This window comes from Daucus carota, chromosome 9 (assembly GCF_001625215.2).
Source record: "Daucus carota subsp. sativus chromosome 9, DH1 v3.0, whole genome shotgun sequence".
In the NCBI taxonomy this organism is placed as follows: domain Eukaryota; kingdom Viridiplantae; phylum Streptophyta; class Magnoliopsida; order Apiales; family Apiaceae; genus Daucus; species Daucus carota.
The window spans coordinates 38995981-39009414 of record NC_030389.2 but is presented as its reverse complement, the minus strand read 5'-3'; positions in this window follow the sequence as shown (position 1 = coordinate 39009414).

Genomic DNA, 13434 nt, shown 5'->3' with positions numbered 1-13434 from the left:
ACTAAGGATATTAGTGTTAAGAGGATAAAGGAAGTTTTCATTCAAGATGCGGCGAGGCTATGGCACAGACCACTGCGAGGATGGGAATTGGAGGCGGTGGAAGAATTTGTAGACCTATTGAGAATATTGTGTTGGTAGAAGCTGAAGACAAAGTGGAATGGAGACATGGGTCTGGGAAGTATTCTGGGACTGGACACTCTGCATACTATTTATATAATTAGATATTTTTTATATTAGATATAATTTATATATTATCTCTAAATATATAAAATAAATAAATATAAATATTATTGCGGTTCGGTTCGGTTTCTATTCGGTTTTAAAATTTCTAGAAACCGAAACCAAAACCAAAGCATCGGTGCGGTTTTGTTTCGGTTCGGTTTTTATTTGGTGCGGTTTTATTCGGTGCGGTTTCATGCGGTTTTTGCGGTTTTTGGTGCGGTTTTAATTTTCGGTTCGGTTTCTGCTCATCCCTAATATTGTAACAACCGGAAAATTCACAAGTACGTAAGCGTAAAATTATATTATATTATTTTATTTTTTTTAATTTTTAAAGTCAGAAACATTATTTAAATAGTTAGACTTATTATTGCGTGGTACAAAATATTTTATAGCTAGGTGAATTGTCTAGTCAGGAAATACTATCTTAGGCTGGCCAGTGAACTAATTTAGATGTGTACGTTAATATTCATTTGTAGGTATATAATTAGTACACACGAAATATTAATTTCGTGACTCGTCACTATTTTATTCACCGGTATAGAAAATATGACTGGCTAGTTTAATTAATGATCAATACAAAATTAGTCTCTAATTTAGTTATAAAATGTTTATACGTCATGGTCCGGAGAAATTTCTGAAAACACGTGGTGTTAGATGGTGCGAGCCAGATATTTAAGTTAAATGTGTATAATAAGCGAGAATTCTGTTATATGAGAAAGAGAGAGGCTTCGAGTATTTTATTTAGTTACCGACTCGTGATCAAATATTACGTGTTAGTCGAGATAAATATTTTATCTTTATATTTTTATAAATTTGGGGATTGGACAGAATATATTAAATTAATTAATAATTTAATTATTTACTAATTTAATTATTCTTGTATAAATATTTAACTATATTCGTGTTTACTAAAAATTCGATATGAAAATAAAACGAGCCGAGTAGAGTAAATCAGAATTCACGAGGCGTTGCTTGAGCCCCAAGAAAGAATTAATTGGAGCCCAAGTAACTCTACTTGGAGCCCAAGTAATGGGGTGATTAGCAATATTTAATTGAGCCATTAGTCACTAATGGTAATTAGTGATAGAGTATAAAAGCCAAGAAATACAAAGAATTTTAGTTTTGTTCACAAAATTGAGAAATGTGAGGAAGAGCCGGAGGAATTTTAGAGCAGGAAATGGAGAAGGATTCGAGGAGTATACAGAAAATCAAGGGAAAGGTTTCCATAAATAAGGTATAAAGCTCTCACTTGACCTTAATTTATTTGGTTAATAAAAGAAAGAGTTCATTTCAATTCTTTTTGACTTTTGAGAGATAACACATATAGTCTGTGTGTATCTCAGTTATAGTATATGATGTATTTAGAGGATATAGGGACACTGTATAGTATCGGAATTGAGGATCGTGCGCTTCTTTTTATTTAGATGTATATACTATAGTTTCGATCAGTAGATCATTCTGGCAGTAGAGATGTGACTAGACGATCTTTTGTATAGTGATGACCAGATTAGACTTGATGGGGTAGGATGATGACCAGATCAGATGTACTTTCTATATCGTGACTCATAAAAACTTTGGATATTATGACCACTTTGGGAGGGATGCTAAATCTTTATGTCTCTTTCTTTGTATACCTTCCCTATGCTTCTTGTAGTTGTCAACTACTTTTGATCTGTTTCAAATCTGTCAATTATCTTGCATTTGCTACATCAATGATCCAATGTCAAATCTTACGAGGAAAAAAAAATGTGTATGTTTTCAACCTTTATAATTTTTAGAGGTTTTCAAAAAGAGAGAAATGTTCAAGTTGCTAATTTTTTTAGTTTTTAAAAGAAAAAGGTGCAATCTTTAAAGTTTCTAAAAATTTTCCAAAAATATGCAGCTTCGTTACAACTTGTCTTTTCAACCAAAATATGCAACCTGTTTTTAAAATGTTGTACTGAGTATTTTACAAAATTGCACATTGTTGTACCTTTGGATAAACCTTGTATTTTGTATAAAGATGAGACCTATTAAACTGTTTCGTCTACCATTTATATTGAGATGGAATCACACCTGAATGACAACCCTGTTGATGAATCAATACTAGATGCTTCACCCGAATTTCAATCCAAACCCAATCCTATTCAATTACTTGACAAACATACCCAAAATTTTCAAAAAAATCCTGAAAGAAGTTCTTTTCGAGTCAACTTACCAAACCTACCTTTTTATTCAAATCTTGCATTTCAACCCCAGTGTTTAAAGGGACTGTAGATCCCGTTGAGGCCAAGATATGGCTAAGAGAATAAAGAAGACTTTTGGAAATAGTTGGTGTAGAAGAGGATAAGTAAACTACCTTTGCCGCTTATATGCTTAAAGGAGATATTAATTGTTGTTGGGAAGCTAAGTAGGTTCTAGAAGAGTCTAGTGTAATATCATGGACTAGGTTTACAAAGTTATTCCTAGAGAAGTATGTTCCTAAACACCTAGAGAATCATATAAGAGCTCAAATTTCTATAACCTAAGCAAGAGAGTATGTTAGTAGCTGAACATGAAGCTAAGTTTATCGAACTCTCGAAATTTATTCCACATCGAGTCAATACGGACAGAAAGACAGCTAAATGTTTACAGCCGGGCTTAAAGCCCTGGATTCAGAGTAGGGTTGCTGTTCTCAAGATGGCTAGCTATGCGACGTAAGTGCACAAAACTTGTATAGTTAAGGCAAGCAATGAGTTGTTTAATAGAGAGATTGTCAGTAGGAAACGGAAACCCCTGCAAAACAATCAAAATTCAGAATAAAAAAAAAATGTTGGACTAATGGTGTGAAGAAACCTTTTGTGAAATAAGAGATGCCGCGAGCAGAGAATATATGTGAAATAGAAGGAAATCAAAGGTTTAGAACTTCGCAAACTGCGAACGCGTTACAAGGGAGATCCCCGTTGCCTGAGTAGAAGATCTGTAGAATACGTTATTTATGAATAATATTACGTCTCACACTATTTCAGCTCAAGTTGACATCAAATCTCATTTTGAAAACTGAGAAGTTTATTCTGTATCTTGAGTCCTTCATTTGTTCGGAAGCGATTACTCCTAATAATCAATATTTCTTTGATATTACAAAATCTTTTCTGATTCATGACTTAATATTCGAGAATTGGAATAAATATACACCACAATGATGATCTCAATCTAATAATTCTAAGAGATCGTCTCATATTTGACCCTATTTCTGATTTTATCCACTGAAAATCCTTGACTTGTGATTAAAGGATGCATTGCATGCATTTTTGGAAGAAGTGTGTTAAGAAATAATTATGGTAGATCAAGGTTGTCCAAATTGTGAAGTAACGATTCAAAATCAAATCTTTGAAATAAATCTTCCTTGATATTTCTTCAAACTTGATTGGGACGAACAACCCTAATTATAGGGGACACAAGGTATACCTATCTGTGTGATAGGAGTTGGATGGGACGCCATCACTTATGTGTGTTGTAATTACAAGAAGGTTAACAACCTTTAGTAGTGTCTTAATTTGGACACGCAACACTTAGTTCATTTGATCGTATTGGGCTCCCAATTATCCTTTTATTTCAAATGAAAGCTACTTTTGAAAACTCATTGATTAGTGATACTATTGTGAAAGACTTCTATGTCCAAGAGAGTTTTAAAAATTCTGATTTCCTTTAAATTCTTCTCGAAATGCTCAAATATCAAATTCTTTGATTTTGTTCTTTTCAAAAACGCAATTTTTCCTAAAGTGTTTTAAGAAGGTGTTGTGTATGGAGATGTCAAATCCAGACCCCCGAATTTGAGGATTGTTACATCGATTATCGAGATTTAATAAGATGATCCTTTCTTAGGGTTGATGATTTATTTTATCTGTTGAGGAAAGCATCTTACTTTTTAAGATAGACTCGAGATCTAGATACCATCAGTTATAGAATCAGGTTTGAGAATGTACCTAAGACGGTCTTTAGGACCCGACATGGACATTATGAGTTCTTAGTGTTCTATAATCTTCTCGCAACATCTTTTCCTAGAAGTTTTAAGCTGCTTTTGTTTTTTAATCAAATCACAGATCTTGCTGATCTCTTCTTTATCTATTTTTTTGAGCAGCCTTTTGGATTGACTAATATGGATATTATGAATAGGGTATTTAATAAATATTTGGATAAGTTAAATATTATTTATCAATGATATTTTGATATATTCTAAGTCGAAAGAAGAGCATGTTAAGCATCTTAAGATAACTTTGGAAAAGAAAAGTTATATGCTAAATTCTCAAAATGTGAATATTGGATGGAGCAAGTACAATTTCTAGCTAGGACACATAGTTTCTAAAGAAGGAATATCGGTAGACCCAACAGAGATTGAGGTGGTATCGAATTGGAAAAGACCTAGGACCCCAACTGAAGTAAGAAGTTTTCTTGGTTTAGCTGGGTATATTTGAAGATTTGTAAGACTTTTCTCTAAGATTGTGACTCCTTTGACCAAGCTGACTAGAAAAGAAGAGAAATTTGAATAGACGCCTAAGTGCGAATAGAGTTTTCAGGAATTAACGAAGCAACTTACAATGGCACCTGCATTAGCTTTGCCTGTGAGACATGATACTTTGTAATCTATAATGATGCATCTCATAGAGACTATGTTGTGTTCTTATACATGGAAAAAAAAAACAATAGTGTATGCTTCAAGGCAACTTAAGGATTACGAGTTGAGATACCCTACCCATGACTAGAGTTAGCTTCTGTAGTATTTGCTTTAAACATTTTATGACATTACTTGTATGGTGAGAAATGTGAGAATTTACGGATCACAAAAGTTTAAAATACTGGTTCACTCAAAAAGAGTAGAATATGAGACAAAGGAGATAGTTAAAATTGATAAAGGATTATAATCGTACAATAAACTATCACCCAGGAGAAGCGTATGTTGTTGCTGATACATTAAGTAGGAAAAAAAAAAGAGTCAATGTGATGTTTTATCAAAAGAATTGATTAAGAAGATGGAAAAGCTAGGATTGAAAATTAAGAATTCGGAGCATAAGGAGGGAAGGATTTATGAGATGTTATTACAATTAGAATTATTAAATAAAAGAATCAAGAATTAATGATTGAAGAAAGACGATCTGAATTGATAAGCGATGAGTACTTAAGTGTTAAAGATGAAAATGGAACTAATAGGATTTGGATTCCTAACATGATAGATCTTACACGAGATATTTTAAGTGAAGCTCATAAATCAAGATATTATATACCCTCAGGAAGTACCAAGATGTATCAAGATTTGAAGAAAAACTATTAGTGGCCTAATATGAAAAGAAAGATGGCTGATTGGGTAAGTAAATGTTTGACTTGATAAAAAAATAAAAAGCTGAGTATCAACGACCTAATGGATTGTTGCAACTATTAGAAATCCCAGAATGGAAATGGGAACACATCACAATAGACTTCATAGTAGGTTTATAAGGACCAGAGCCAAACATGACGCTATTTGAGTAACTGTAGATAAATTGATGAAATTGCGCATTTTATTCCTATTAGTGAGAAATATATCCTTGAAAAATTGGTAAAGGTATATATAAATGAAGTTGTTTCTAAGCATGGAATACTAGTGTCAATTGTTTCATATAGAAATGCGAGATTCACATTGAAACTTTGGCAAATGTTCAGGAATATCTGGAACTAAGCCTAACCTGAGTATTGAGTATCACCTTTAGACTGGTGGATGAAGTGAAAGGATGATTCAGATTACAGAAGATATGTTAAGAGCTTGTTCTTTGAATTTTAAAGGAAGTTGGGATGATCACCTACCATTAGTAGAGTTTGCATATAATAATAGTTACCATTCTTGTATCGGTATGGCACCTTTTGAGGCATTGTATGGTAGAAATTGTAGATCACCTCTTTGTTAGGATGAAGTTGGAGAGAAAAAGATTTTAGGGCCTAAAATAGTTCAACACACTAAACAATCAATTGAAAAGATACAAAAGAGATTTGTAGACAGCTCAGGACAGACAAAAGAAATATGCAGATTTGGAAAGAATGGAGAAGACATTTGAGATTGGTGAAAAAGTACTTTCGGAAGTATCACTCTGGAAAGAAATAATTAGATTTGGGAAAAGAAACAATTTGATCTCCCAGATATATCGAACCATTTGAGGTTTGGGGAAAAGTTGGAGCTGTGTCTTATCAACTAGTTTTACCTCCGGATATACAACACATTCACGATGTACTTCACATATCTCTTTTAAAAGCCTACAAGACCGACGATCGTTTTGAGTTATGAGCCAATATAACTTCTGTCTGATTTAACACATGAAGAAAAGCCTGTGGAGATTGTAGATTCGGAATATCAAGAATTAAGGACTAAGAAGGTGAAATTGGTTAAAGTAATTTGACAAAATTAAGCTGTAGAAGGAGCTACGTGGGAGTTGGAGGAAGAAAATGAGAAAGAGTTACCCAGAATTTGTTTAACACTAATCAAGATTCCGAGGACGGAATCCCTTAAGGAAGGAAGAATGTAACAACCGGAAAATTCACAAGTACGTAAGCGTAAAATTATATTATATTATTTTATTTTTTTTAATTTTTAAAGTCAGAAACATTATTTAAATAGTTAGACTTATTATTGCGTGGTACAAAATATTTTATAGCTAGGTGAATTGTCTAGTCAGGAAATACTATCTTAGGCTGGCCAGTGAACTAATTTAGATGTGTACGTTAATATTCATTTGTAGGTATATAATTAGTACACACGAAATATTAATTTCGTGACTCGTCACTATTTTATTCACCGGTATAGAAAATATGACTGGCTAGTTTAATTAATGATCAATACAAAATTAGTCTCTAATTTAGTTATAAAATGTTTATACGTCATGGTCCGGAGAAATTTCTGAAAACACGTGGTGTTAGATGGTGCGAGCCAGATATTTAAGTTAAATGTGTATAATAAGCGAGAATTCTGTTATATGAGAAAGAGAGAGGCTTCGAGTATTTTATTTAGTTACCGACCCGTGATCAAATATTACGTGTTAGTCGAGATAAATATTTTATCTTTATATTTTTATAAATTTGGGGATTGGACAGAATATATTAAATTAATTAATAATTTAATTATTTACTAATTTAATTATTCTTGTATAAATATTTAACTATATTCGTGTTTACTAAAAATTCGATATGAAAATAAAACGAGCCGAGTAGAGTAAATCAGAATTCACGAGGCGTTGCTTGAGCCCCAAGAAAGAATTAATTGGAGCCCAAGTAACTCTACTTGGAGCCCAAGTAATGGGGTGATTAGCAATATTTAATTGAGCCATTAGTCACTAATGGTAATTAGTGATAGAGTATAAAAGCCAAGAAATACAAAGAATTTTAGTTTTGTTCACAAAATTGAGAAATGTGAGGAAGAGCCGGAGGAATTTTAGAGCAGGAAATGGAGAAGGATTCGAGGAGTATACAGAAAATCAAGGGAAAGGTTTCCATAAATAAGGTATAAAGCTCTCACTTGACCTTAATTTATTTGGTTAATAAAAGAAAGAGTTCATTTCAATTCTTAGTGGAGTACCCATTTGTATTTTCAAGTTAGGTGGTAAAACAAACCTCTAAATTAATTAAAGTGTATATGTTAAAGAGTCAAAGTATATAAATGAAAAGGAAGAAGTTAGCTACTGTACATCGGGGCATCACACAGCTACTGCTAATATTAGGGTCATTTAAATATTTGGGTTTTGTGTTGATTTAGTGAAATATGGGTCTGATTATGTGGAATTGAGGGTTTCGGTGGGAGGTGGCTGGCCGGGAACTCACGTCGGCAACGCCGACGTGATTTTAAATAAATATAGAAAATAAGGAATTTAAAGTGATTTTAAAATGGAGTGGGAATAAAATCAATAATGGGAAGGTAGTGTTAGATTTTAAGGATGGAAATGGTTGGGTATGGATCATATTAAAATAAATAAATTTTAGAAATCAGAAATCAGAAATCATAAAATAGGTGAAATAAGAATATTTGAGTAGAAATGGTGAAAGAATTTTGGAGTTTAAAACTGGTTTGTTATCGATGATATTGGAGCTAAAGGATGGAATTTGGGTTATATTAATAATGGAATAATGATTTTGGAATTTGGATAAGTTATCTCTGATCTTAGAAACCATTTAGTAGGTTGGGATTTTTCTTAAAATAAAGCATGGGTGATTGTACGAGTACTTCGGGGTGAAAGATAATGTAATAATTTAGTTTTAATTAAGTGAACAAGAACATAGATGTATATATAAAACGGAGTTTGGTGTAAGATTAATAAATAATTATTCGGACAAGAGATGTGAATAAATTATAGGCGGAAATTATAATATTTGGGATTTTTATATTTTGTGAACGAGATTACTAAATTATTAATTATTATTTTGCGTGACTTAGAACATTTAATAATTGGAAAGACGGAGCCAGTTGTATATTAAATCTGGAAAGTCTTACCGAGCTAAGGATGTCAGGCAAGTTCACTATCCCTGTCTTGACGTGAAGTTTTTCGTGTCTGTTTCATAATTTTGTGAAAAATGTTGATTGTATAGATATTATATTTCGTACCATTTTGAAGACTTTAAAGATATTGTCCGTATATTACTTTCGATAATTCGAGCCTTCCCATTGTACGGGAATGAGCTGATCCTAATAACGATAATATTTTGAATCTTCAAAGCTTGAGGTGAATACATTGCAGCGATGATCTCACCACAATTAACTTACTCCCTTTTTGGAGATCATCTTATTCTTTGGAATCTAGTTCTTTTAATTATCCTTCACTTCTACCTTCGGGTAATCCTTGTTGAAAGGGTGCATTGTTCGCACTTCTTTGGTAGAAATGAATAGTGATGATTGGTGTTTGTTTGGGAGAATATCCTTGTATTCGGAGGAATCTGTTCAAGCTGGTCAACACGAATTTATTAAATTCGTGGTAGAGTTGAGAATTTACTATCTGGTAAGGCAGATAGTTTAGGGTTACAAATGTTAACCCTTATGCTAGCAAATGAGAGTGGTAGGTGTGTCTTGTGCGGTTACGATCAGACTGCAAAGATCACACATGAGAACGGTAATCACGAAACGGTGCTGATCGAGCCATGTAGTGTTACCGAAAGGTGGAAGACCAGCGTTTTTCTTTACTTGAACTTGTGCTGTCATTTGATGGTGGCTGCTTTGTTGCTTTAACTTGAATTGTTTTTTTATGCCTTACGTGCATATTCTGTTGATTGTTGTTTTGTTCTATGTGGACTTGCTGAGCAATTTGATTGCTCATTCTTGCATCTATTTTATTCCTTTTTGAGCAGTAAATAGTGAGTATGGCACAACTCAAGAGAACCTCCCGGAAATGGGTTTTTGGCAAAGACAGGGAAAAGGCGCATCACCCAAGCTGAGACTGCTAGACTATGTCGCTTGGTAGTACGAGCTATAGTTATTATAAAAGTCTGAAATCAGACTTCCCTTTATGTAATAAAGTTAGACTCGGTAGTAATGTTGTAAGACGATCGACCCTGGACTTGTGGGGCAAGAGTTGGTTGTATAATATTAATATGTAATGCAAGTGTTGTTTTGAGCCAGATGTTTAGTGACGGACCAGATCTGCGGGATGCGGATCTGGGGGCGTTACAGGTTTGGTATCAGAGCTGTAGTTATATCCTTAGGATCTGAGAAACCCTAGGAATATAACAAGTGAGAATGACACGAAGTATAAGATAGGTACCCAGGATGAACCTATCCCCATATGTGAGTGAACATATGTGCCAAATAAACTTTTAACGAAGGGTTAATAGACCCTACAAATATAAACATTTATAGTTGCGAACAATCATAGTAGTAACTATTAGTAATGATATTTGTTGTAGATGTCAGGTGACGAGGTTATTCTGATCCGTCGATGAAGTTTGAGATAATAGATAGCAAGTATGAGATTCTTCCATACGATATTTTTAGTCACCGACACCTGAGACTATTAACTTAGTATTTGAGGAGATCAAGGATAGAGTATTTTCTGAATTAACTGAGAGTGATAAGATGGAGATCCTTCCATCTTTACATGAGTTGAATTTTGTTCCTACTCTGATCACTTCTTTTTCAGTTACCACTTCTAGTCCACCTATTTCTGAGAGTGGAGTTCCTTTCATTTTAGACTTGCTTCGACATTTTGAGCCTACATCTCTTCCATATAGCCCTGCTACCACACATACTTTTGATCATTGTCACTTTGGGACTTCCATGCCCTCTTTGATTGGAAATTCTTCTATAAGAGCTTTGAGTAATCACACCCCTGTTTACACCATATCCGAACCTCGAGTTCGAGTTACACCCCTTGTTACTACCATGTTAGAGACTTGTGTACCATTTACTTTCATATCCACTGTTTCAGTTTCTGCACCCTCAGATCACTCTTTAGTGGATCTTTCTCTGCACCAGTTTCTGTACCATCAGGTGGTGACTATGTGCCACTTTCTTTCAGTACCAACTGTTGAGAGGGTCTGCTTATGACTCTAAATTAGAGATTCCAGGATCTTACGATCTTATGTTTGTTTTGCGGGTTCAGGATTTCTGATACGAGTGTTTAGTATGGAGATTGTGTATAAGATTTCTATTTCTATATTAAAGGGACTTCGTACTGTTATCGGTGAGATACCCTCCACCAGCTCATGATATGTAAATGTTAAACTTGTTACAATACTGACAAATAGAGCCTTTTCTGAGGTCCAGCATAGGGTCTCAGAGATATTTGGGTGATAGATTTGCTTTTTGACTTTTGAGAGATAACACATATAGTCTGTGTGTATCTCAGTTATAGTATATGATGTATTTAGAGGATATAGGGACACTGTATAGTATCGGAATTGAGGATCGTGCGCTTCTTTTTATTTAGATGTATATACTATAGTTTCGATCAGTAGATCATTCTGGCAGTAGAGATGTGACTAGACGATCTTTTGTATAGTGATGACCAGATTAGACTTGATGGGGTAGGATGATGACCAGATCAGATGTACTTTCTATATCGTGACTCATAAAAACTTTGGATATTATGACCACTTTGGGAGGGATGCTAAATCTTTATGTCTCTTTCTTTGTATACCTTCCCTATGCTTCTTGTAGTTGTCAACTACTTTTGATCTGTTTCAAATCTGTCAATTATCTTGCATTTGCTACATCAATGATCCAATGTCAAATCTTACGAGGAAAAAAAAAATGTGTATGTTTTCAACCTTTATAATTTTTAGAGGTTTTCAAAAAGAGAGAAATGTTCAAGTTGCTAATTTTTTTAGTTTTTAAAAGAAAAAGGTGCAATCTTTAAAGTTTCTAAAAATTTTCCAAAAATATGCAGCTTCGTTACAACTTGTCTTTTCAACCAAAATATGCAACCTGTTTTTAAAATGTTGTACTGAGTATTTTACAAAATTGCACATTGTTGTACCTTTGGATAAACCTTGTATTTTGTATAAAGATGAGACCTATTAAACTGTTTCGTCTACCATTTATATTGAGATGGAATCACACCTGAATGACAACCCTGTTGATGAATCAATACTAGATGCTTCACCCGAATTTCAATCCAAACCCAATCCTATTCAATTACTTGACAAACATACCCAAAATTTTCAAAACAATCCTGAAAGAAGTTCTTTTCGAGTCAACTTACCAAACCTACCTTTTTATTCAAATCTTGCATTTCAACCCCAGTGTTTAAAGGGACTGTAGATCCCGTTGAGGCCAAGATATGGCTAAGAGAATAAAGAAGACTTTTGGAAATAGTTGGTGTAGAAGAGGATAAGTAAACTACCTTTGCCGCTTATATGCTTAAAGGAGATATTAATTGTTGTTGGGAAGCTAAGTAGGTTCTAGAAGAGTCTAGTGTGATATCATGGACTAGGTTTACAAAGTTATTCCTAGAGAAGTATGTTCCTAAACACCTAGAGAATCATATAAGAGCTCAAATTTCTATAACCTAAGCAAGAGAGTATGTTAGTAGCTGAACATGAAGCTAAGTTTATCGAACTCTCGAAATTTATTCCACATCGAGTCAATACGGACAGAAAGACAGCTAAATGTTTACAGCCGGGCTTAAAGCCCTGGATTCAGAGTAGGGTTGCTGTTCTCAAGATGGCTAGCTATGCGACGTAAGTGCACAAAACTTGTATAGTTAAGGCAAGCAATGAGTTGTTTAATAGAGAGATTGTCAGTAGGAAACGGAAACCCCTGCAAAACAATCAAAATTCAGAATAAAAAAAAATGTTGGACTAATGGTGTGAAGAAACCTTTTGTGAAATAAGAGATGCCGCGAGCAGAGAATATATGTGAAATAGAAGGAAATCAAAGGTTTAGAACTTCGCAAACTGCGAACGCGTTACAAGGGAGATCCCCGTTGCCTGAGTAGAAGATCTATAGAATACGTTATTTATGAATAATATTACGTCTCACACTATTTCAGCTCAAGTTGACATCAAATCTCATTTTGAAAACTGAGAAGTTTATTCTGTATCTTGAGTCCTTCATTTGTTCGGAAGCGATTACTCCTAATAATCAATATTTCTTTGATATTACAAAATCTTTTCTGATTCATGACTTAATATTCGAGAATTGGAATAAATATACACCACAATGATGATCTCAATCTAATAATTCTAAGAGATCGTCTCATATTTGACCCTATTTCTGATTTTATCCACTGAAAATCCTTGACTTGTGATTAAAGGATGCATTGCATGCATTTTTGGAAGAAGTGTGTTAAGAAATAATTATGGTAGATCAAGGTTGTCCAAATTGTGAAGTAACGATTCAAAATCAAATCTTTGAAATAAATCTTCCTTGATATTTCTTCAAACTTGATTGGGACGAACAACCCTAATTATAGGGGACACAAGGTATACCTATCTGTGTGATAGGAGTTGGATGGGACGCCATCACTTGTGTGTGTTGTAATTACAAGAAGGTTAACAACCTTTAGTAGTGTCTTAATTTGGACACGCAACACTTAGTTCATTTGATCGTATTGGGCTCCCAATTATCCTTTTATTTCAAATGAAAGCTACTTTTGAAAACTCATTGATTAGTGATACTATTGTGAAAGACTTCTATGTCCAAGAGAGTTTTAAAAATTCTGATTTCCTTTAAATTCTTCTCGAAATGCTCAAATATCAAATTCTTTGATTTTGTTCTTTTCAAAAACGCAATTTTTCCTAAAGTGTTTT